This window comes from Bombina bombina, chromosome 5 (genome assembly GCF_027579735.1).
Source record: "Bombina bombina isolate aBomBom1 chromosome 5, aBomBom1.pri, whole genome shotgun sequence".
NCBI lineage: Eukaryota > Metazoa > Chordata > Amphibia > Anura > Bombinatoridae > Bombina > Bombina bombina.
In genome coordinates, this window is record NC_069503.1 from 667786645 (window position 1) to 667813418 (window position 26774).

Sequence of the window (26774 nt, forward strand, 5' to 3'; positions counted from 1 at the left end):
CCTAAGCTAGATACAATGTAACTATTAGTTATATTATAGCTAGCTTAGGGTTTATTTTACAGGTAAGTATTTAGTTTTAAATAGGAATAAGGTAGTTAATGATAGGAATTTTTATTTAGATTTATTTAGATTTATTTAAATTATATTTGTTAGGTGGTGTTAGGGTTAGACTTAGATTTAGGGGTTAATAATTTTAATATAGTGGCAGCGACATTGGGGGCAGCAGATTAGGGGTTAATAAATGTAGGTAGGTGGCGGCGATGTTAGGGACGGCAGATTAGAGGTTAATAAAATTTAACTAGTGTTTGCGAGGCAGGAGTGAAGCAGTTTAGGGGTTAATATATTTATTATAGGGGCAGCATTGTCCGGTTCGGCAGATTAGGGGTTAAAAATGTTATTTTAGTGTTTGCAATGTGGGAAGGCATCGGTTTAGGGGTTAATAGGTAGTTTATGGGTGTTAGTGTACTTTTTAGCACTTTAGTTAAGAGTTTTATGCTACGGTGTTGTAGTGTAAAGCTCTTAACTACTGACTTTAAAATGCGGTACCAGTCTTGACAGGAGAGGGTCTACTGCTCACTTTTTGTCAGACTCGTAATACCGGCGATATGCAAGTCCCATTGAAAAAAAGAGGATACACAATTTATGTAAGGGGATTTGCGGTATTTCCAAGTCTGGCCAAAAAAGTGAGCGGTAGACCTGTACCTGCAAGACTCATAATACCAGCGGGCGTTAAAAAGCAGCGTTAGGACCGGCCAATGCTGCTTTTTAAGCCTAACGCAAAACTCTTAATTAGATATGTGCATGGCGAAAAAATTCGGTTTGGTTCGAATCAATTCGGATTTTTTCGAATTTCGGATCAGAGCGATTCGAATTTGGAAAAATTTGAATCAATTCGGTTCGGATTCGTTTCGATTTATTCATATTTGAATAAATATGGCTCGATTCGGTTCGATTCGGTTCGTTTAGGAAATTCGGAATTCGTGGGATGTGCTGTGTATTAGACTAGTATTATGTACTGTATATTAGGTGTAACCCATAGCAGAGTGATATAACCTAATATACTGTACAATACTACTGTAATCCATGGCCATCCGAATCTACCGAATAAATCCGAACTAATTCGGTTTTATTCTGTAAATTCGGCACTATTTTAATTCGGAAATCCGAATCGATCCGAATCCCGAATTTTACGAATTCGGACGAATTTCCGAATCGATCTGAAATGAATCGCACATGTCTACTCTTAATCTAGGTGAGTGTTTGCTAAGGCAGCCCAATGCAGAATGCTATTTTTCTGAGAGGTGACGTTTCCACCACTTAGACAATAGCCAATCAGCTTAATCACTGATGCCCTTTTCCGAGTATCTTTTTTAGGATAAAAAAAAAATCTAAATCACTGATGCTCTTTCCAGGGCTTTTTTTTTGGGACAGTTTTTTTTTTTCATTTTGTTTATAACAAAACAGCTTAATCGTTGATACCCTTTTCAGGGCATCTTTTTTTCTGATATGTTTTTTTTTATTTTTTATCAAAAAAACTAAATCACTGATTCCCTTTCCAGGACTTTTTACCAAAAGAGATTAATCGCTGATGCCACATTTTTTGTTTTTGTTTTTTAGCAAAAAAGCCCTGAATTAGAGATGCTCTTTTCAGGGCTTCTTTCTTTAGGATAGAGATTTTTAAAGATAGTTTTTTTGGGGGTGGGGGGTTTACTTTGGTTTTAATATCTGGTATTTTTGGATGCAAAATAAATAATCACTTCAACCAGGGCACTGCCCTTTTCAGGGTAATTTTACAGTAGGTTTTACTGTTTGAGGTGTTTTATTTTTGGTAGTGTTTTTTATTCCTTATAATGCTAGTATATATTTTATTTGTTTAGTAATTTAGGAGGTCTTGTGGGGGGTTAGCTGTTAGGGAGTTAAAGGGACATTATGCTGTAAAATAGTTTTTTCCCTTAGGGGCATATCTATCAAGCTCTGTATAACCCTTCAGGCTCACCAGAAACACCACTTATGAAGCAATGGTCTAAAGACCGTTGCTCCATAACCTGTCCGCCTGCTCTGAGGAGGTGGACAGACAGCGTCGCAATCAACCTGATCGAATATGATCGGGTTGATTGAAACCCCTGATTTGGCCACGAATCTGCAGGGGGCAGCGTTGCAAAAGCAGTTTACAAGAGCTGCTGGTGCAATGCTGAATGCGGAGAGCGTATTGCTTTCCGCATACAGCAAAGTCTGTCGGACATGATCTGCAATGTCTGATCATGTCCGACAGACCTTTCATAAATAGGCCTCTTAATGTGTTTCCAATTATTTTTTTTTACCAGCTGCAGAGTATAAAATAAAATTAGCTTTTTAAGGTTTATTTGTGTATATGAATTAGCTGGTTTTGTGTTTTGAAGCCACAACCTAATAAAATGGGTTGAGCTTGTAGGTATAATCAGATCTCATTACTTTATCATATTATGTACATATACATGCTTCTTTATCTTATATCTGTCCATAAATGAAAGACGAATACTTGGAGAGAACAATAGAAAATATAATACACTCCAGCAGGTAAAGCGGATCATTGGAAACAAATTAAAGGGCAGAACATTTTTTATATAACTGTACCTTTAAGTAGTGCAGGGGTAGATTATGGTGGGGCATTGGCGGTTATGGGGTTAATAGGTTAGGGGTAGTTTACAGTGGGGATATTAGCAGTTATGGGGTTAAATAGTGTAGTGGTAATTTGCAGTGGGGTATTAGTGGTTAGGGGTTAATAGGCTGGGGTAGTTTGGGGTGGGAGTATTGGCAGTTAAGGGGTTAACAGGTTAGGGGTAGTTTGTGGTGTGGGTATTTGCAGTTATGGGCATAAGTAGTTTAGGGATAGATTGCAGTGGGGTAATAGTGGTTAGGAAGTTAAGTAGTTTATGGATAGATTGCAGTGGGGCAATAGCGGTTAGAGAGTTAAGTATTGTAGGGATAGATAGTGGTGGGGGTTTATGTTGGTTTAGGGGTTAATAGGTATGTTTATTAGGTTTGGTGATATATTTAAAATGGATCCTTTACTTTACATTGTCAATATTGGAATATTTTGCCAGTATCTTCACCCATTGCGATGTATAGTAAAACGCCTCTTAGCAATGCTGACTTTAAGCAATGATGTCAGCAGCTTGGAATATTTTTCCCGGCTTTCTTGACATGGCAACTGATCCTTTTGAATATCTCCTTGTGGCACTTTCAATCATAGGGCCTAAGTCTGTATGTAAAAACACTGGTAAGATATTTTTGTTTTTAATTTACTGTATTGGTTGTTATACATTAAAGGGACATAAACCCCAAAATTTATGTTTTGTGATTGAGACAAAACATACAATTTGCACTTGTTAATTTTGCAATTCTACTGTATTTAATGGTCCTTTAATATATTTCTTGTATAGGAGATAGCAGCTCACCTGCTCACATATACAGTATATACATTTCACAGACCCTAGAAATAGAGTTGATTCTGCATATGGTTTTAATCAACAGATCAGTGGGCACAGGATTCTGTAGGTCCCAGTATAACCCCCTCTGAAGACAGTCAGATTATGAGACAGACTACAGCTTAGTAGGCAGAATTTTGTATGATAATAGGTAACACAAGTTCTGTGCATCTGATCAGGCTCCAGTGTATCATCACAAGGGGTGATCCCCAAGGGAGCTTACTGCAGGCTGATGTAGGTGCAAGGATCACTGTCATGAATACTGTCATGAAATCCTCAACAAGATTGATACAGTTTATCTGAGGTCCTGGAGAAGAGCACAAGTCAAATAGATAACATAGGGTGGCAGGGTGACTTCAGTTCATTGCATCAGATTGTGAAGATGAACGCTTCTCTATTTTGTATTTTTTTGGAAGGACTTGGATGCAAATCAGTATTTCACTTTAAAGGGGCCAGCCAAGATGGGAAACTCAAAATGTTAGCCATCACATCAGTTATAGAATGGATTCAGGCTTAGCAATCCTCTAAAGACTGTATATTGTGCTTGTGAATTATCAAAGCAAAATCTCTAAGGACCCATTTTAGTAACCTTCAATCTACACTGGCCAATATGATTCATAGGTGTTTAAAAAATCTTAGCAATTTTTTTTAATACATAGCAAAACTGATTATTATGGCTTTCGGACATTATTGATTAGAGCAAAAGCTGTGAGATTCTCAAAAGAAGCCCCTATAAATGTTTTAAAAATTATTTTTTACATCAAATTCATCACTTGATGCCACACTATGCCCTTGTCAATTTCAACCAAAAGTGTAAATTATGTAAATAAACTTTCATTTACTGCATGTAAGAGTTCGGCTATTAGACATGATACAACTCCTATAATTATTCTTAATTACCCTTTGAAGCTCAGAGTAGTGCTTTTTATAAATGGCTTACATTGATGTACTGCTTTTATGAATTTAGATTGTGGGAAGACTTCAATAGAGATCACATTTATTGAGGAAAAAATGAACACAAATATATCTAAAACTTAGTTGAAAGTATTTTACTTAGATGCTATAACTTGAAGTAAATTCTAGCTATTGTTTAACACAAATATTTAAGTAGGTCATTAAAAGACTACGACCTTGATTACAAGTGAAAGGATGCTTATCTTACATGAACGCTAACTGCACTCCCATGTTAGTACTGGTATTACAAATTGAATGTAAACATTTAGTGCAAGAGCGAGAGACTCAGCCAATCTAACATCTGGAGGTTGTATATCATGACCGTGCTAACTCCCCCTCCCCATAGACTTCTATGGGGTGAACAAAAAAGCCTTTTTTATTTTTATCGCTTGCATGCTAACCCAACTGCCCTAAAGCCAAAGGTGCGTTAGGAATACTTCAAATACCTATGTTCTTCACCTAGAAAAAAATGTTCTTTTTATTTTATATAGACACAGGTACATATATATACATGTTTCATGGTTGAAATATTCATTTGAAGTATAGGGTGGACTAAACTTTCTCTAGGAAATCTGTTTTACCATGTACTTGTAATATTAATTTGCATGCTACTTTTAGAGCGGTCAAGTGATATTGATATTGAGGGCACACTATCGATAGCGATCCACTTGTAATCTGGGCCCACATATAGAATAACAGAAAAAGACAGAAATATTGGAAAGCAACCTGTTTTACATAAAAAAAAAAACTAGTAAAAACTGTTTAAATATATTTTTAAATTGCAATAGTAATGAATGATTATTTGTGCTAAGTTCATTCTGCAATACTAGTTCTCATTGGGTTACAGCTTCTATAATTGTATAGGTAGGCAAGGACAAGCCCATGCAAGTATGGAAAGAAAAAGGAAATTATTTACCCTACAGCACTACTGTTCTCACAGTTATCATTCAATGAATCATTAAATTCTTGTGATAATTGGTGATCCAGGTAGGTTTTTTTAATTTGACATCTTTGAACTCATGAATATTCTAGATATAAACAGACCAGATACAGCTGAGCAAACAATAGAGACTGAGTACAAAATGCCCAGATACTGTGGGGCCTATTTATTATGTATTTGTTTGACATGATCTGATCAGCGGATCAGGTCCTACAGACATCGCTGAATGTAGAGCGCAATACACTCTCCGCATTCAGCATTGCAAAAGCAGCTCTTGTGAACTGCTGGTGCAACGCCGCCCCCTGCTGATTCACGGCCGCTAGCAGGGGGTGTCAATCAACCCGATCGTATTCGATTGGTTTGAATTGCAGCGATGTCTGTCCGCCTCCTCAGAGCAGGTGGACAGGTTATGGAGCAGCGGTCTTTAGACCGCTGCTTCATAACTGGTGTTTCCACACAGGCCCCCAAGCTCCATACAGAGCTTGATAAATAGGCCCCTGTATATGAACCAACACTATTTGGTTATTTTAATGATACGTAAGAACAGTAGCTAAGGATGAATGTGTCTATATTTGCTTCCAGCATAATGCTTAGAAGACAGAAGAAGAAGGACTTGAGAAAAACAGGTACTAGTTGCGAGATGAAGAAGATATCTTCAGGTGATATGGGCCAGATGCCACTAAAGAGAGGGAGACCTTTAGAGTTCTGTCTGATCAAGAAATATATACTGACCCTATGTAACATTTTCTGTCACATAAATAGCACATTTGAGCATATGCTTCATTTGAGCATTTGCTTCAGTTGTTTCTTCAAATTCAAGTGCTTTCCTTCAATTTCAATTTGACTCAATGAATCTAATTTTTTCTTAATATAAATTTAGTCTAGGTTAAGCCATTTTTGATATGAGAGGCCTTATATATAGTATGTTAAATACAATGATACATTTCTGTAATTCTTCATAAATGGATGCCATAAACACTGACATATTTTACTAATAATAAACAATAATAATAAACAATGTGGCCAAGAACCTTCTCTTTATTTATTTTTTTATTTATTTAAATAGTTACTCAGAAAATTGTAGTGAACACATTTTAGTTTAATTTGTATTTGCTGCAAATTGAGACTTTATATCAGCCCTAGTTTTTTCCAGTTAACTTCTTTCTCCCTAGTGAAATTCTGTATACCAGAAAACCTCTGTATTTTCTATGGAAGGCATCTTTCACCCTTTTTCTTATATAATTCAGTGAGTTCAACCCCTTTGAAGTCTGCATTATAAATTTCCTCCAAACTAGATCAGTTTTGCATATCAGGCCAATGGAAAGTAATAAAGCTTTCTGGGAAACTGAAGCTGTCATTTTTCTCAGTTTTATATTAAATAGAAGAAATACAAAGTGCAATGTGATTTGTTAAAAATACACAGAAATATACAAAGTATTATCCTAATTTGTTAAAGTTACACAGAAACTATCAAAGCATAATCTAAATTTGAAAAATCACAATACTAAGTGCACTTCTGTATAGAAAAATAAAATACAAAATAGAAAGTTTAAATGTAATAAAACTTAATCTGGAGTCTAAAGTAATATAAAATACAAAGTGTAAATGCAGCAGAATTGTCATGTCATGTTGTTCTTTATTGCACTGGGCTTGTCTCTACTTCAGATGAAGAAATGCAGGGAATGCCACATGGAGAAGTATAGCAACAATTGCCTTTTTTAGAATTTCACTAGGGGTCTCTCAGTGCTGGAGGATCATTTTATATAATCTCACATGAGCTGAGAGGTTTATATCACCAGGCCCCACATCTTAAACACAGAGATATTGTGTTCTACAATTGTTCCGTATCTCTATATTATTTGTGTTACAGAGTTTATATTGAAGACTGTTTGTTTAAAGCTCGTTCACCATCCAATGCAAATGAAAATAAAATCTGATCGGATCACTCATTTTGGAATAAAATTAAGAATTCTTTAAAGCAGTCTAGAAAACATCATAATAATGGCATAAATTAGTAACATTCACACAAACTGTGACTTCTCATACAGAGATCCAAAATATTTTGTTGCCTGAAAATAAAAGCTAAATGTCTGAATATAACTACCAGTAACACAGAAGACATCAAAGAAAAAGAACAATGATTTTACTTTGCAGATAGGAAAGATTACTGGGGATTAGCTGAACAGGTTAATCCATACGCAGGTTATTGATCCACAGAAAGATATAATTTCCATTTACTGTAGACAGGAAGAAATTTGTTGCTGTCTAGTGAAACAGAGTTGGCAGGTGAGCTGGAGGATTTTGTTTGTTTGTTTCTGGATCAATACAAATATATTAATAGATGATAAGATAGACAGTATGATATGTTATAGATAGACTCTATAGATAGATGCTATGACTCTGGGTGGGGATGCATTTTTTTTTATACTTGCAAGTCGGACGTTTTATAGATGTATTAACCAAATCAAAAATGTATAATATTTTTTCAAACAAAGTTTACTGGAGCAAAATATATATGAGTTTTTTTCAGTATATGTGAGCAAATATATATAATATGTAATATGCCATAAAGATAACTGTACACAAGAAACATATATACGTTTAATAATAGAAGCAAGGAAAGGAATGATTCTGTTACAAAAATGTGCATAGTCTTCTCTAACTTGAAGAGAAATAAAAATCAAGATTACATTTTCATGATTTTAGGAAGACAACATTTTATGAGACATTTTATTTTACTTCTATTGGTATTCTTTGTTAAAATAGGAACACTGAGGAGCATAAACGCACTGCTGGGAGCTAGCTGGTGATTGGTGGTTGCACACACATGACTTTTGTCATTGGCTCACTAAGGGCTAGATTATTAGAGGCGCCCTAACTCTAGCGAACAAGCAATATGGGGTATTTCTCTGCTTTATGCATGTGACGGAAATAGAGCACATTATATGAGTTGAAAGTAAATGTGTTTGCTTGAGCGCAAATAAATTTAACACCCGTCGGGTTAGCACAACTTCAGAGCTCTGGTTAACTTTTACATGAGACAAAAACGTTTTACAAAACACATAAAAATTAATTTTAACAGTAAAGTTACACTCATAAATAATCTCTAATAAAAAGTATTAAAAGAAATTGTATTAAAAAGTTATAAGGGCTCAAAGATATGTGGTCTCAGGGCTTTAAAGTGATGGTAAATGTTTACAAACTGCTAAACATATTTGGAAAGGTCTTCTCCTAACTAGGCTTATTTATTACCCAAGTCATCTGTACACTAAATAAATCTCTTTTTATTCATGTTACATTACGTCATTGAATGCAGCCTCTCTCTCCCTCTCTCTCTCTCTTATCAAAAAACTAGCAGGTACGCTCGGCACTTTTCCGGCCCAGCGTACCTGGTCTTCAATCCGCCGCCCAGGAGGCGGCGGATCCCATAGGAATCAATGGGAGTCTGACCATAGCGAAAGTACAAGTTCGCTGCTGCCAGACATCCCATTGATTTCTATGGGAGCTGTCTACACCTAACACCCTAACATGTACCCCGAGTCTAAACACCCCTAATCTGTCCCCCCTACACCTCCGCAACTAAATAAAGTTATTACCCCCTAAACCGCCGCTCCCGGAGCCCACCGCAAGCTACTCTATACATATTAACCCCTAAACCGCCGCTCCCTGACCCCGCCGCAACTATAATAAATGTATTAACCCCTAAACCGCCGCTCTCTGACCCCGCCGCAACTATAATACATGTATTAACCCCTAAACCGCCGCTCCCAGACACCGCCGCAACCTACATTATACCTAGTAACTCCTATCCTGCCCCCCTATACCGCCGCCCTCTATCATAAAGTTATTAACCCCTATCCTGCTGATCCCGCACCTCGCCGCAACTAAATAAATAGTTTAACCCCTAAACCGCCGCTCCCGGACCCTGCCGCAACCTATATTAAATTTATTAACCCCTAATCTACCCCCCCTACACCGTCGCCACCTATAATACATTTATTAACCCCTATCCTGCCCCCCACTACACCGCCGCCACTGTAATAAATGTATTAACCCCTAAAGCTAAGTCTAACACTAACCCTAACACCCCCCTAACTTAAATATTAATTAAATAAATCTAGTAATATTTCTCTTATTAACTAAATTAATCATATTTAAAACTAAATACTTACCTTTAAAATAAACCCTAATGGGGGGCGGAGTTAACTGCCATACTGAACAGCAGCATTTTTCAGGAGCTCCTGAACTGAAAAATCAAATTTGGCCATAAAAGCTGTATTAAACTACAAGAAAACAACATTATTCATCGGAAAAGTTGTGACAGACAGAGACTTAACTACTTTGTTATAAGAACAATTGTGAATTCGGGCTGTGCAGGAGAAACAAGTGGGGCTGCCGCTGCTGACCGACCCACACTACCTAAGCCACCATAACCGGTCTGGTTGGTACCTGCCTACTCACTCTGGATCCACCGCCGGTTCATCACCCGACATCGAGAGAGCGAATAGCGACCCGGAGGGTCGGGGCTCCACTCCGGGGCCGTTACTGCAGACTGCGGCGCATCTGGAGGCAGACTGGCGGCAAGTCTGACTGGGAGCGAGACTCGAGGGGAACAAATAAAAGAGGTGAGAGACTCCCTAAAAATACCCTCCATACCCCCAAACATACCACAAGCCGACCCAGAGCCATCCTGAACTTTAAATATATTAACCGGCTGGGACACACGGAGGGGAGATTTTTGGCGCGAAAAGACGCCATCTTAGTGGGGCCTGAAGATCCCCGAGTGAGAACTGGGAAGGGGAAAAACGGAAGCCATAGAATTAATAAGTGGCAACGAAGGGCTCTCAGAATAAATAAAGATAAACCCCTAAACACACAAAGCTCAGTATAAGGGACAGACACGCTCAATTCCCCACATTAAGATCGAGCCATATTATCTGCTAATAGTATGAATGAAATATAAACCAACGAATACTATCAGAAAACTGCAGTCAGGGATAAACTTTTTGCTAGCCGCTGATCCCATGCAAAGGCTTTTATCTTCAACGGGACCCCCTCCGCAATGATTAGCACACAACTACAAGGCTGAATAAAAGAGTCACTTTGTTATTCCTGAAACATACATCTGAAACAGAAATACAGATATACTCAAACAATATAGAAGATTATCATAAACATATCCCAATAGAAGTCACGACCTACAGATACATATTAAGACTTCAGACATAACTCAACAAAAGACAGCTGGCCTTCCAAAAGAACAGCACCTGAACATTTATGAAAATAGCTAATGAATCCACCACTTGAAATGTGAGCAACCACTCAAATTACACTGGGGATGCAGATACTCCAACTAACATATCACTACAACACATTATGATTATTTTTGCTATGAATCTGAAGTAATAACCTGCCTATTTGCATATCTTCATGTATTGTCTGCCTCCATATCTTCGTTAAAGACACTTATGGGTTCCAATAAACATCATTAGTGTCTCTACAAAACAACTCTTGCAAACTAGCTGACTATCTGTCTTATCTGCACTCATTTATCTCCAAGATGGCATCTAAGAGATCCACTAAAGGTGAGAAAACAATAAAATCATCAACTGTGTCAACATTCTTTAAACCCTCCCAGACAAACAAACAACTGCTGGACACAGAAATGGAAGAAGAATCTGACACCGAAACCCATCAAACGTCACAAGATGCTAGCCCCCTAACAAAGGCTGACCTCAAAAATCTAGTGTCCAAAAAAGACATTGCTGACAACTTGTGGGAGAAAATTGATTCCATTCACTCATCAGTGACCAATAGCCTATCTGAAATCAAATCTGATCTTTGTGAAATGGGCAATAGAATGGAGACATTAGAAGACCCAAAGGATGCTATGGTGGAACAAATGGATGAAATGGCACAAACCCTATCTACACAACAACAAACATTTGAGGAACTCCAAGATAAAATAGAGGATTTGGAGAATAGGAGCAGGAGGAATAATATTCGCCTCAAAGGAGTTCCAGAGGAAGTGATCCCCACGGATATACCAGCATACCTCACCCAACTCTTCACTCATATCACAAACTCTCCAACTGATTATGTTTTTCATATAGAGAGAGCTCACAGAGCACTGAAACTTAGGCCTAAACCTTAGGTCTACCCCCAAGAGATATTATAGTCAAACTTACATTTTTTCCTGATAAAGACAAAATCCTAGCGGCAAGAAAACACCCAACTTTCAAATACCAAGGCAACATTATCCAATTCTTTCAGGATCTCAGTATGCGAACACTACAGAGAAGAGGAACCCTGCGCCCCCTTACCACCTTACTCAGAAAACACCAAATACAGTACAGATGGGGGTTCGCGTTTGCTTTATACTTCATAAAAGACTCTAAGACGATCACACTTAAATATCCTGAAGATATCCCAGAGATCTGTAAGATCTTAACTCTGGAGACTCCTACTATTCCAATACCAACAACAAACCCAACAAAAGACAAAGACTCAGGCAGGCAATCAGACCTATTTAAATGGCAGAAGATCAACAACAAGAAACAAAAGACCAAAGAGATAGGAGGGAAGATTTCCTAGGAGATTCGACGAAAGATCAGACCTGTAATTACTCATAATAATCGTTCTTTATAAAGAAGAAGACAAAGAAGAACATTTGAAAGGACTAAAGACTGAAATGAATCTGGTCTGCATTAAGAATATATGAGGATACAATCCTTTATGTTCTGACCTTCTATGGGTATTACAAAAGTGTACTCCTACCTCTAAGGTTCCTCTCCAGGTTCTAATTTAAAAGGTTACATAGTGTGGTGAAGATAAAGCTTCCCCCCAGTGTGATAGACTCTCATTTATTTATTTTTATGGTATTTCATTGTTCACTTACAAAGGGTCCTAATGTTGAGGACTCTAAGCTGTTATTTATTAAGTGTTTATTATTAATGTTTTCTCTTTTTTACTCCTCCCCCCTCCCCTGTGACGACACGACAAGGACCACTACAGACAAAGCAGAAACCAACTCATGCAATCCTGATCTCCTGACCACAACTCAGCAAGGTACCCAATCCAGGGAAGTAAAGGTAAAACATTTCCTTTTACAACACCCACGTACAGACAAAGCACTATGAACCCTAAAATAAAGATATTATCACACAATGTGAGGGGATTGAACACTAACGTTAAAAGAAGAATAGCAATGACACAATACAAGTCCCTGCAAGCTAATATACTGTTCATCCAGGAAACACATCTACTTAAAGATAACATTCCAAAATATTGGGCAAAACACTTTGACACTCACTATCATTCCATGGCAAAATCCAAAAAAAGTGCCACATCCATTTTGATACATTCCTCTCTCAATTTTACCCCAGAAGCCATAATAACGGATAGATACCTAATTAGATACCTAATTGTCAGAGGTAGGATACTAGATTCAGAAATTACACTATGTAATATATACGCACCAAATGAGAATCAGCATAAATTTTTTAATCATATATCACATTTACTCACGCAATGGTCACATACTAAAATATTCTTGGCAGGGGACTTTAACGTCACTATGCTACCTATTAACCCCACAGCCACCAAACCTCTGACCAATAAACAGACCAGACACAATCGTATAGTCAAGTCAATCCGTGATACCCTGCTTCCTCATTCCCTGATAAAGACATGGAGTACCATGTATGGTCAAACAGATGACACAACATTCTACTCGGCAGCACACAAAACTTATGTCAGACTTGATTATATATATGTTAGTCAGATCTTACAACCTCTACTGAATAGCTCACAAATACACACCTGTGTGTGGTCTGACCACTCCATAATCACCCTGCAGATTAACGGCATTAAAGATCTAGACAGAAGCAGAACTTGGACTTTTGATCCATCTTATGTTAAAAATCCCCAAACACACGACAGCATATTGCAACAATTAACCGAATACTGGCAAATAAACACAGACGCCACAACTAACCCAGGGATTACATGGGCAGCTCACAAGGCGGTCCTCAGAGGAATAATAATTAAAGAAAAAGCAAGACAGGTTCAAAAATATAGACAGCAACTACAACAGCTCCACACAGAGATTGAGGAGTTAGAAAGGCGACATAAATATAACAAAAATAAAGCTAACTTAAAATTACTCCAAACTAAAAGATCCGCTTTAGCCTCACTACTTCATACACAAGCTACTAGAGCCATTCATAAAATCCAGGCACAATACTTTATATTTGCGAACAAACCCGATAAATACATGGCACACAAAATTAGAGAAAGATGTAAGGCCTCTGTGATCCCGCTAATTGAGATGCATAACAACACCACGACCTCACACCCACAAGAAATTGTAGACACTTTAGCAAGGTACTATGGAGAACTATATAATGGGGAAAAAGTTACACGTAATCAAGAAACAGAGACAAAATCTTCAAAATTCTTCTCCCAAACTCATTTACCAAATATAACTTTAGAACAGAGGGAAACAATCAATGCCCCAATCTCCACAATAGAAATACTAGGAGCCATCAAAGACCTTAAAACGGGAAAAGCAGCAGGACCAGATGGCTTCCCAGCTAAATATTACAAATTATTTAAAAATTCACTAACCCCACACCTGGTGAAATTCTGTAATCACATTATGGAAGGAGGAGATATCCCCCCAGAGCTACTAGCTGCCAAGATAGTTGTGATACCCAAACCAGATAGAGACCACAAAAAGTGCCAGAATTACCGCCCAATATCTCTTATAAATCAGGATCTTAAAATATTCACGAAAGTAATTGCAAACCGATTTAAACACATCATCCCCCACTTGGTTCATCCAGACCAGGTGGGATTCATTAAAGATAGGGAAGCCCCAGACAACATCCGAAAAGTCACCAACTTAATACAATTCTTGGGAGAGACGCGAACGTCTTCTCTGCTCCTATCTTTGGATGCGGTGAAGGCGTTTGATAGAATAGATTGGGACTATATGTTCTTAACACTACACCATATGGGTTTCGAGGGAGGATTCATAAAAGCTTTAAAAGTAATATACTCGCGCCCAGAAGCCCAGGTCTCCTCAACAGGATATAAGTCGAAATCCTTCCCAATACGGAACGGTACCAGACAAGGATGCCCCCTATCCCCATTGCTTTTCGCACTCTGTATAGAGCCATTAGCAGTTACGATCCGCTCACATCCAGACATATCAGGAGTTAAAATAAATGCATCAGAATACAAAATATCTCTATTTGCTGATGATATCTTACTGACCTTGACGAACCCATTAATATCTCTGCCGAACCTCTATCAGACAATAAAGATATTCTCAACCATCTCAGGATTTAAAATCAATCCAGACAAATGTGAAGCCCTGCCCATTGCGATACCCCAACAGACTAAAACATTATTAGAAACGCAATTTAATTTTAAATGGATGAAACACACACTAAAATACTTGGGAATTCAGATCCCAACTTGCTCCACCCAACTATACAAAGTAAATTACATACCATTATTTAAACAAATAAGATGAGACATGACAAAATGGAAGAGCTTTAACTTCTCATGGCTAGGTAGAATAGCGGCGGTAAAAATGAATGCCATGCCACGAATACTATATTTATTCAGAACCCTTCCTATAAAAATATTAAAACCAGATTTAGAAACAATGCAAAAAGAAATCTCAGCATTCATTAGGGGAGATAAAACGAACAGGATAGCAAAATCTATCTTAACTAGACACAAGTCACTCGGGGGCATTGGAGCACCAAATTTAATAGACTACTACAATGCAGCCAGACTAGCTCAAGATTCACTACTCCTGAAGAGGTCAAGGGGAATTATATGGCCCAAAGTGGAAGCGAACATAGGGGGTTGGGATGAGGCAGATTTACTTATTTGGGATCCAGGGAGGGCAAAGAAAGATGGAAAGACATATACACCTTACACCACAAACCTCACTGTAGAGACCTGGAAAACAGCGAAAATGAAATATAAACTGTTACAGCAGTATTCCCTATCAATACCACTTAGATAAATAATGCCAGATGACCTCTGGACTCAACTTAAAAAATGGGAAAACAAAGGTTTATACAGAGTGGCAGACTACTTTACAGGATGAAACATACTGACGTTTAACCAACTACAGACAAAGATTGACCCGCTGAAGCTACATTGGTACATATACCTACAGATACACTCTGTCCTACAAACATACTTAAAACACCCTAGGGAAGAGACCACCACACCTATAGAAATCCTCTGTAAAACAGAAGAACGCAACAAACACACCATATCTCTACTATATGTGTCTATACAGGCCAACCACAACACCTCCAAGACCTTGACTATGCTGGCCTGGGAATGAGACCTACTTATTTGTAAAGACAAAAAGGATTGGGAATCAATGTTTCAAAACGCAGAGAAAGGATTGATTAGTGTAGATCTTAAGGAAAATGTTACCAAAACTATCTATCGGTGGTACTTAACCCCAACACGAACGGCCCATATGCACCCTCAAGGCAGTAGATTATGCTACAGGGGTTGTGGAGAAATAGGGACTTACAGACACATGTGGTGGGACTGAAGGGAAGTGAGGGGGACATGGAGCAGACTATCCACTTTCCTCAGTCAGATGCTAGAAGAAAACATCAATCTCACGATCCAACAGGCTCTATTACATGAACATTTCAGTAAATATCATAAATATATCAATACATTTATTAAGATCTTATGCACAATCACGAGGATATGCATAGCTAAATATTGGAAAACTGGAGCTCCAACTTGGACAGAGATATACAATAAAATCCAACATACATACACCATGTACGAAGCAGCGTCAAGTGCACTAGATAACAGGGAAACAACCCAAGCAGTGTGGTACTATTGGATAAGTTATGGTTCCTCAACCCTGCGAGATAACTAGAGATCAGAGATCTAAGTGGCCATCAGACTATAGCCATACCAAACACATTGATATATATACATTATGGACTGAGACACAAGACAACGTCACTCACCCCTACCCCCCCTATCCCTACAACCCCCTTTTCAACTGTTAACTCTTAAGGTTTTAATTCAAAGTTACCCAACCCTATGTTTAACAGATTATCTACTCCAAGATACTGGAAACTGCTGAATACATAGGATTACTCTAAGTTAAAAAAGATTCAGCCAGAAATATTTATGTAGAGTCATACAGATAGAAGAAGCAGGTTGTACCAGTGACTTGAAAGATGTAGTTCAAGGAATAAAGCTAGACATAGTCTATATACTAATAATTTTTTGTTAGATTGATGACAGAACTTGATAACCTAAAGTTAGATCTATGATAGAATTACTCATTGGTGTATGATTTATAACTTGTATGTCACTATACACATGTAACGCAGTATTTCCAAAATTAGAGGACAACAGAAGAAAGGATAATTCATGTTATGTTATTTTATTTATGTACTCTTGTTCTTCGAAAAATATGAAACAATAAAAATTATTTAAACATAAAATAAACCCTAATATAGCTACAATATAAATAATAATTATATTGTAGCTATGTTAGGATTTATTTTTATTTTACAGGTAACTTTCAATTTATTTTAACTAGGTACAATAGCTATTAAATAGTTATTAACTATTTAATAGCTACCTAGCTAAAATAAAGAGAAATTTACCTGTAAAATAAAAACTAACCTAAGTTACAATTACACCTAACACTACACTATACTTAAATAAATTATTCCTATTTAAAACTAAATACTTACCTGTAAAATAAACCCTAAGATAGCTACAATGTAATTAATAATTACATTGTAGCTATTTTAGGAATTATATTTATTTTACAAGTAACTTTGTATTTATTTTAGCTAGTTAGAATAGTTATTAAATAGTTATTAAATATTTAATAACTACCTAGCTAAAAGAAATACAAAATTACCTGTAAAATAAATCCTAACCTAAGTTACAATTAAACCTAACACTACACTATCATTAAATTAATTAAATAAATTAACTACAAATAACTACAATTAAATACAATTACATAAACTAACTAAAGTACAAAAAATAAAAAAAGCTAAGTTACAAAAAATAAAAAAAATAAGTTACAAACATTTTAAAAATATTACAACAATTTTAAGCTACTTACACCTAATCTAAGCCCCCTAATAAAATAACAAAGCCCCCCAAAATAAAAAAATGCCCTACCCTATTCTAAGTTAAAAAAGTTCAAAGCTCTTTTACCTTACCAGTCCTTAAAAGGGCCTTTCGTGGGGCATGCCCCAAAGAATTCAGCTCTTTTGCCTGTAAAAGAAAAATACAACCTCCCCCAACATTAAAACCCACCACCCACATACCCCTAATCTAACCCAAACCCCCCTTAAAAAAACTAACACTAATCCCCTGAAGATCATCCTACCTTGAGTCGTCTTCACTCAGCCGAGCAGCGATGGAACCGAAGAGGAGATCCTGAGCAGCAGAAGTTATCCTCCAAGGGGCGCTGAAGAAATCTTCCATCCGATGAAGTGATCCTCCAGTCGGCGCTGAAGAAGTCTTCCATCCGGGCGATGTCATCTTCCAAGCGGCGCTGAAGAAGTCTTCTATCCGGTCGATGTCATCTTCCAAGCGGGGTCTTCAATCTTCAATCTTCATCCCGCTGACGCGGAACATCCTTCCTTCCCGACGGACTACCGATGAATGAAGGCTCCTTTAAGGGACGTCATCCAAGATGGCGTCCCTTCAATTCCGATTGGCTGATAGGATTCTAACAGCCAATCGGAATTAAGGTAGGAAAAATCTGATTGGCTGATTGAATCAGCCAATCAGATTGAAGTTCAATCCGATTGGCTGATCCAATCAGCCAATCAGATTGAGCTCACATTCTATTGGCTGATAGGGGTTACTAACTTTATTTAGTTGCAGGGGGCTCCGGTATAGGGGGTAGAACAGTGTAGTTAGTGTGGGTGCTTAGCGACAGGCTAGCAAGAAAGCTGCAAAAAAGCCTAAGAGCAGCGAGATCGGATGAGTGATAACTCTCACAGACCGCTGCTCATCGCCCCGTACTTGGTGCGTGGCTTTTTGACAGCTTTTTTGATAACTTAGGCAAATTTTTGCAGTTCCGCGGCGGCGATGTGAGGCGAGCTTAGGCGGGCGTGTTGGGCCGGCGAAGGCAGGTAAAGTAGACACGTTGATAACTACCCCCCACAGTATCTCACAAAAGTGAGTACACCCCTCACATTTTTGTAAATATTTTATTATATCTTTTCATGTGACAACACTGAAGAAATTACACTTTGCTACAATGTAAAGTAGTGAGTGTACAGCCTGTATAACAGTGTAAATTTTCTGTCCCCTCAAAATAACTCAACACACAGCCATTAATGTGTAAACCGTTGGCAATAAAAGTGAGAACACCCCTAAGTGGAAATGTCCAAATTGGGACCAAAGTGTCAATATTTTGTGTGGCCACCATTATTTTCCAGCACTGCCTTAACCCTCTTGGGCATAGAGTTCAGCCAGAGCTGCACAGGTTGTCTCTGGACTCCTCTTCATTTTCTCAATGAAGACATCACAGAGCTGGTGGATGTTAGAGACCTTACGCTCCCCCACCTTCTGTTTGAGGATGTGCTACAGATGCTCAATAGGGTTTAGGTCTGGAGACATGCTTGGCCAGTCCATCACCCTTACCCTCAGCTTCTTTAGCAAGGCAGTGGTCGTCTTGGAGGTATGTTTGGGGTTGTTATCATGTTGGAATACTGCCCTGCGGCCCAGTCTTCGAAGAGAGGGGATCGTGCTCTGCTTCAGTATGTCACAGTACATGTTGGCATTCATGGTTCCCTCAATGAACTGTAGCTCCCCAATGCCAGCAGCACTTATGCAGGCCCAGGTCATAAAACTCCCACCACCATGCTTGACTGTAGGCAAGACACACTTGTCTTTGTACTCCTCACCTGGTTGCCACCTCACACGCTTGACACCATCTGAACCAAATAAGTTTAACTTGGTCTTTTCGGACCACAGGACATGGTTAGAGTAATCCATGTCCTTAGTCTGCTTGTCTTCAGCAAACTGTTTGCAGGCTTTGTTTTGCATCATCTTTAGAAGAGGCTTCCTTCTGGGACGACAGCCATGCAAACCAATTTGATGCAGTGTGTGGCATATGGTATGAGCACTGACAGGCTGACCCCTCTCCCCTTCAATCTCTGCAGCAATGCTGGCAGCACTCATACGTCTATTTCCCAAAGACAACCTATGGATGTGACGCTGAGCACGTGCACTCAACTTCTTTGAATGTGTGCATGTATGTATTTATATGTGTATATTTGTATTTACATACATATATACACATATAAACACATAAATACAAATAGATTTAAACATTAAAAATCATATGTTCATCACATAAAGGAATATGTTCTAAGTATTTTTTAAATAGATAATCATATATATATATATATATATATATATATATAACTATATATATATATATATATATATAAAGTATAACTATATATTTTATCAAAAATCATTTATATACATATTTAAAAATAAACAGAACAAATTCTCCTATGTGAAGATTATTGGAATGTGAAATATTCATAATTCATGTTGGGTTTAGCATAGTTAAATAAACACAGTCTAGTTAGCGTGAGTATGGGTGTTAGGTTTTTTCAAATTTGCGTGCTCCATTAAAGTCTAGGGCAGAATACGTCAATGCTTTCATCATATATTCGAAGTTCCACTTTTTGTGCGTGTTGGGTTTTCACTCTCGTGTAGTGATGTCGCGAATAGTTCGTCGGCGAATAGTTCCCGGCGAACATAGCATGTTTGCGTTCGCCTCGGCGAGCGAACATATGCGATGTTCGATCCGCCCCCTATTCGTCATCATTGAGTAAACTTTGACCCTGTACCTCACAGTCAGCAGACAAATTCCAGCCAATCAGCAGCAGACCCTCCCTCCCAGACCCTCCCACCTCCTGGACAGCATCCATTTTAGATTCATTCGGAAACTGCATTCTTAGTGAGAGGAGGAACAGTGTAGCTGCTGCTGATTTAATAGGGAAATCGATAGCTAGGCTAGTGTATTCAGTGTCCACTACAGTCCTGAAGGACTCATCTGATCTCTGCTGTAAGGACAGCACCCCAAAAAGCCCTTTTTAGGGCTAGAACATCAGTCTGCTTTTTTTTTTTTTTCCCTGTGTAATCTAATTGCAGTTGCCTGCCTGCCAGCGTGTGTGTCAGGCTCACAGCGTATACTGTGCCCACTTGCCCAGTGCCACCACTCATATCTGGTGTAACAGTAGTGTACATTTAAAAAAAACAACACTTTTTTGACTGTGAAATAATAGCAGACAGCTGCCAGTACCCAAGATGGCTGCCAATAAGGCAGATGGGGAGGGTTAGAGAGCTGTTTTGGGGGGGATCAGGGAGGTTGGGGGCTAAGGGGGGATGCTACACCACAGCATATGTAAATATGCTAAAAAAAAATATAAAAAATTTAAAAACCTTTTATTTTAGTACTGGCAGACTTTCTGCCAGTACTTAAGATGGCGGGGACAATTGTGGGGTGGGGGAGGGAAGGGAGCTGTTTGGGAGGGATCAGGGGGTCTGATGTGTCAGGTGGGAGGCTGATCTCTACACTAAAGCTAAAATTAACCCTGCAAGCTCCCTACAAACTACCCAATTAACCCCTTCACTGCTAGCCATAATACACGTGTGATGCGCAGCAGCATATAGCGGCCTTCTAATTACCAGAAAGCAACGCCAAAGTCATATATGTCTGCTATTTCTGAACAAAGGGGATCCCAGAGAAGCATTTACAACCATTTGTGCCATAATTGCACAAGCTAATTTCAGTGAGAAACCTAAAATTGCGAAAAAAAATTAAGTTTTTTTTAAATTTGATCGCATTTGGCGGTGAAATGGTGGCATGAAATATACCATAATGGGCCTAGATCAATACTTTGGGTTGTCTACTACACTACACTTAAGCTAAAATTAACTCTACAAGCTGCCTACATGCACCCTAATTAACCCCTTCACTGCTGGGCATAAAACACGTGTGGTGTGCAGTGGCATTTAGCAGCCTTCTAATTACCAAAAAGCAACGCCAAAGCCATATAAGTCTGCTATTTCTGAACAAAGGGGATCCCAGAGAAGCATTTGCAACCATTTATGCCATAATTGTATAAGTTGTTTGTAAATAATTTCTGTGAGAAACCTAAAGTTTGTGAAAAAGTGAACAATTTTTTTTTATTTGATCGCATTTGGTGGTGAAATGGTGGCATGAAATATACCAAAATGGGCCTAGATTAATACTTTGGGTTGTCTACTACACTACACTTAAGCTAAAATGAACTCTACAAGCTGCCTACATGCTCCCTAATTAACCCCTTCACTGCTGGGCATAAAACACGTGTGGTGCGCAGTGGCATTTAGCAGCCTTCTAATTACCAAAAAGCAACGCCAAAGCCATATAAGTCTGCTATAATGGCATGTCTGGCACACAGTGTTGGAGCAAGGGTCCATCTGACCACTGATACCTGGTCTGCAAAGCATGGTCAGGGCAGGTATATCACCTACACTGCGCACTGTGAAGCGGGCGTAACCCTTACACTACCTGATCGATACATTATACCTGATGTTTTAAAGCATGTTATTCCAAACAATTTAGGAATGTTAGGGGATTTATGCCCTTTATGAATTAAAACCAGACTCTGCATCAACTATGTAATTTTCCATGGGAGTTTTGCCATGGATCCCCCTCCGGCATGCCACAGTCCAGGTGTTAGTGCCCTTGAAACAACTTTTCCATCACTATTTTGGCCAGAAAGAGTCCCTGTGGGTTTTAAAATTCGCCTGCCTATGGAAGTCTATGGCGGTTCGCCCGGTTGCGAACGTTTGCGGAAGTTCGTGTCCGCCGTTCGCGAACCCAAATTTTTAATTTTGCAACATCACTACTCTCGTGCTAACTTTTCACTTTTAACTCATTGGGGCCTATCTATCAAGCTCCGAGTGGAGCTTGACGCCCCGTGTTTCTGGCAAGCCTGCAGGCTTGCCAGAAACAGCAGTTATGAAGTAGCGGTCTAAAGACCGCTGCTCCATAACCCTGTCCGCCTGCTCTGATGAGGCAGACAGGAATCACCGGAATTCAACCCGAGTACAATTGGGTTGATTGACACCCCCCTGCTAGCGGCCGATTGGCCACGAGTCTGCAAGGGGCGGTGTTGCACCAGCAATTCTTGTGAGCTGCTGGTGCAATGCTGAATTAAGCGATGTCTGTCGGACCTAATCCACACTGTCGGATCAGGTCCGACAGACATTTCATAAATAAGCCTTATAATATGAGCTAAACCTGACGTGCGCAAAAAGCCTCTGTCTAGCGAAGATAACATTTTAGAGCATTTTGTTTGTGCACTTTTATGTCCCTTTAAGCTGTCAGCTGTACTTATGAGCAACATAGATTAGTACGCCATGTGTTACAAAGGGGATTTGTAAATGAAGCAGTCAAGATTAAGGCCTCTAGTTATGAAGCCGTCTACTTAGCTGCATTCGCCGGGCCAATATGCTCGCCTAACATCGCCGCCGCGGACCTGAATACGTTCGCCAAAGTTATCAAAAAAGCTGTTAAGAAGCCGCGCACCAAGTACGGAGTGATGAGCAGCAGACTGTTTTTAACTGACAGTCATCGATCTCGCTGCTCATCTGCTTCTTCGCAGCTTTTTTGCTAGCCTGTCACTAAGCACCCACACTAAACTACACTGTTTTACCCCCTAAACCGCCGCTCCCGGAGCCCCCCGCACCTAAATAAAGTTATTACCCCCTAAAACGCCGCTCCCGGACCCCGCCGCAACTAAATTAAATGTTTAACCCCTAAACCGCCACTCCCGGACCCCACCTCCACTTATATTAAACTTATTAACCCCTAAACCTAAGTCTAACACTAACACTAACACCCCCCTAACTTTAATATTATTTTAATAAATCTAAATAAAACTTACTATTATTAACTAAATTATTCCTATTGAAAACGAAATACTTGTAAAATAAACCCTAACCGCTAGATTTAGAGTTCTGCGTTAGCAGTCAAAACCAGAGTTAGGGGCTCCTAACGCTGGTTTTGGCCGCCTGCTGGTATTTAGAGTCAGTCAGGAAAGGGTCTAACGCTCACTTTCCAGCCGCGACTTTTCCATACCACAGATCCCCCTACGCTATTTGCGTATCCTATCTTTTCAATGTGATCTTTCTAACGCCGGTATTTAGAGTCTTGGCTGAAGTGAGCGTTAGAAATCTAAGGACAAGACTCCAGCCGCAGCAAAAAGCCAGGAGTTAAGAGCTTTCTGGGCTAACGCCGGTTCATAAAGCTCTTAACTACTGTGCTCTAAAGTACACTAACACCCATAAACTACCTATGTACCCCTAAACCAAGGCCCCCCCACATCGCCGCCACTCTAATACATTTTTTTAACCCCTAATCTGCCGACCGCACACCGCCGCAACCTACGTTATCCCTATGTACCCCTATTCTGCTGCCCCTAACACCGCCGACCCCTATATTATATTTATTAACCCCTAATCTGCCGCCCCAAACGTCTCCGCCACCTACCTACAATTATTAACCCCTAATCTGCCGACCGGACCTCACCGCTACTATAATAAAGTTATTAACCCCTAATCCGCCTCACTCCTGCCTCAATAACGCTATAATAAATAGTATTAACCCCTAATCTGCCCTCCCTAACATCACCGACACCTAACTTCAGGTATTAACCCCTAATCTGCCGACCGGACCTCGCCGCTACTCTAATAAATGTATTAACCCCTAAGGCTAAGTCTAACCCTAACACTAACACCCCCCTAAATTAAATATAATTTTTATCTAACGAAATAAATTAACTCTTATTAAATAAATTATTCCTATTTAAAGCTAAATACTTACCTGTATAATAAACCCTAATATAGCTACAATATAAATTATAATTATATTGTAGCTATTTTAGGATTAATATTTATTTTACAGGTAACTTTGTATTTATTTTAACAAGGTACAATAGCTATTAAATAGTTAATAACTATTTAATAGCTACCTAGTTAAAATAAATACAAAATTACCTGTAAAATAAATCCTAACCTAAGTTACAATTAAACCTAACACTACACTATCAATAAATTAATTAAATAAAATACCTACAATTATCTACAATTAAACCTAAAACTACACTATCAATAAATTAATTACATGCAAATACCTACAATTAAATACAATTAAATAAACTAACTAAAGTACAAAAAATAAAAAAATTATTTACAAACATTATAAAAATATTACAACAATTTTAAGCTAATTACACCTACTCTAAGCCCCCTAATAAAATAACAAAGCCCCCCAAAATAAAAAAATGCCCTACCCTATTCTAAAATAAAAATAGAAAAGCTCTTTTACCTTACCAGCCCTTAAAAGGGCCTTTTGTGGGGCATGCCCCAAAGAATTCTGCTCTTTTGCCTGTAAAAAAATACAATACCCCCCCCCAACATTACAACCAACCACCCACATACCCCTAATCTAACCCAAACCCCCCTTAAATAAACCAAACACTAAGCCCCTGAAGATCTCCCTACCTTATCTTTACCACGCCGGGTATCACCAATCCGTCCAGAAGAGGCTCCGAAATCTTCATCCAAACCCAAGTGGGGGCTGAAGAGGTCCATCATCGGGCTGAAGAGGTCCATCATCGGGCTGAAGAGGTCCATCATCAGGCTGAAGAGGTCCATCATCGGACTGAAGAGGTCCATCATCCGGCTGAAGTCTTGATCCAAGTGGGGGCTGAAGAGGTCCATCATCTGGCTGAAGTCTTCTATCAAGAGGCATCTTCAATCTTCTTTCTTCCGGATCCATCTTCATCCCGCCGACGCGGAACATCCATCCAGGCCGACGACTTCCCAACGAATGACGGTTCCTTTAAATAACGTCATCCAAGATGGTGTCCCTCAAATTCCGATTGGCTGATAGGATTCTATCAACCAATCGGAATTAAGGTAGGAAAATTATGATTGGCTGATGGAATCAGCCAATCAGAATGAGCTCGCATTCTATTGGCTTTTCCGATCAGCCAATAGAATGCAAGCTCAATCTGATTGGCTTATTCCATCAGCCAATCGGATTGAACTTGAATCTGATTGGCTGATTCCATCAGCCAATCAGAATTTTCCTACCTTAATTCCGATTGGCTGATAGAATCCTATCAGCCAATCGGAATTCGAGGGACGCCATCTTGGATGACGTCATTTAAAGGAACCGTCATTCATTGGGAAGTCGTCGGCCAGGATGGATGTTCCGCATCGGCGGGATGAAGATGGATCCGGAAGAAAGAAGATTGAAGATGCTGCTTGATAGAAGACGATGATGGACCTCTTCAGCCCGATGATGGACCTCTTCAGCCTGATGATGGAACTCTTCAGCCCGATGATGGACCTCTTCAGCCCGATGATGGACCTCTTCAGCCCCCACTTGGGCTTGGATGAAGATTTCGGAGCCTCTTCTGGACGGATCGGTGATACCCGGCGTGGTGAAGATAAGGTAGGGAGATCTTCAGGGGCTTAGTGTTAGGTTTATTTGAGGGGGGTTTGGGTTAGATTAGGGGTATGTGGGTGGTGGGTTGTAATGTTGGGGGGGTATTGTATGTTTTTTTTTACAGGCAAAAGAGCAGAATTCTTTGGGGCATGCCCCGCAAAAGGTACTTTTAAGAGCTGGTAACAAAAAAGAGCTTTTCTATTTTTATTTTAGAATAGGGTAGGGCATTTTTTTTATTTTGGGGGGCTTTGTTATTTTATTAGGGGGCCTAGAGTAGGTGTAATTAGCTTAAAATTGTTGTAATATTTTTATAATGTTTGTAAATAACTTTTTTATTTTTTGTAACTTAGTTCTTTTTTTATTTTTTGTACTTTAGTTAGTTTATTTAATTGTATTTAATTGTAGGTATTTGTATGTAATTAATGTATTGATAGTGTAGTGTTAGGTTTAATTGTAGATATTTGTAGGTATTTTATTTAATTAATTTATTGATAGTGTAGTGTTAGGTTTAATTGTAACTTAGGTTAGGATTTATTTTACAGGTAATTTTGTATTTATTTTAACTAGGTAGCTATTAAATAGTTATTAACTATTTAATAGCTATTGTACCTGGTTAAAATAAATACAAAGTTACCTGTAAAATAAATATTAATCCTAAAATAGCTACAATATAATTATAATTTATATTGTAGCTATATTAGGGTTTATTTTACAGGTAAGTATTTAGCTTTAAATAGGAATAATTTATTTGATAAGAGTTAATTTATTTCGTTAGATAAAAAATATATTTAACTTAGGGGGTTGTTAGTGTTAGGGTTAGACTTAGCTTTAGGGGTTA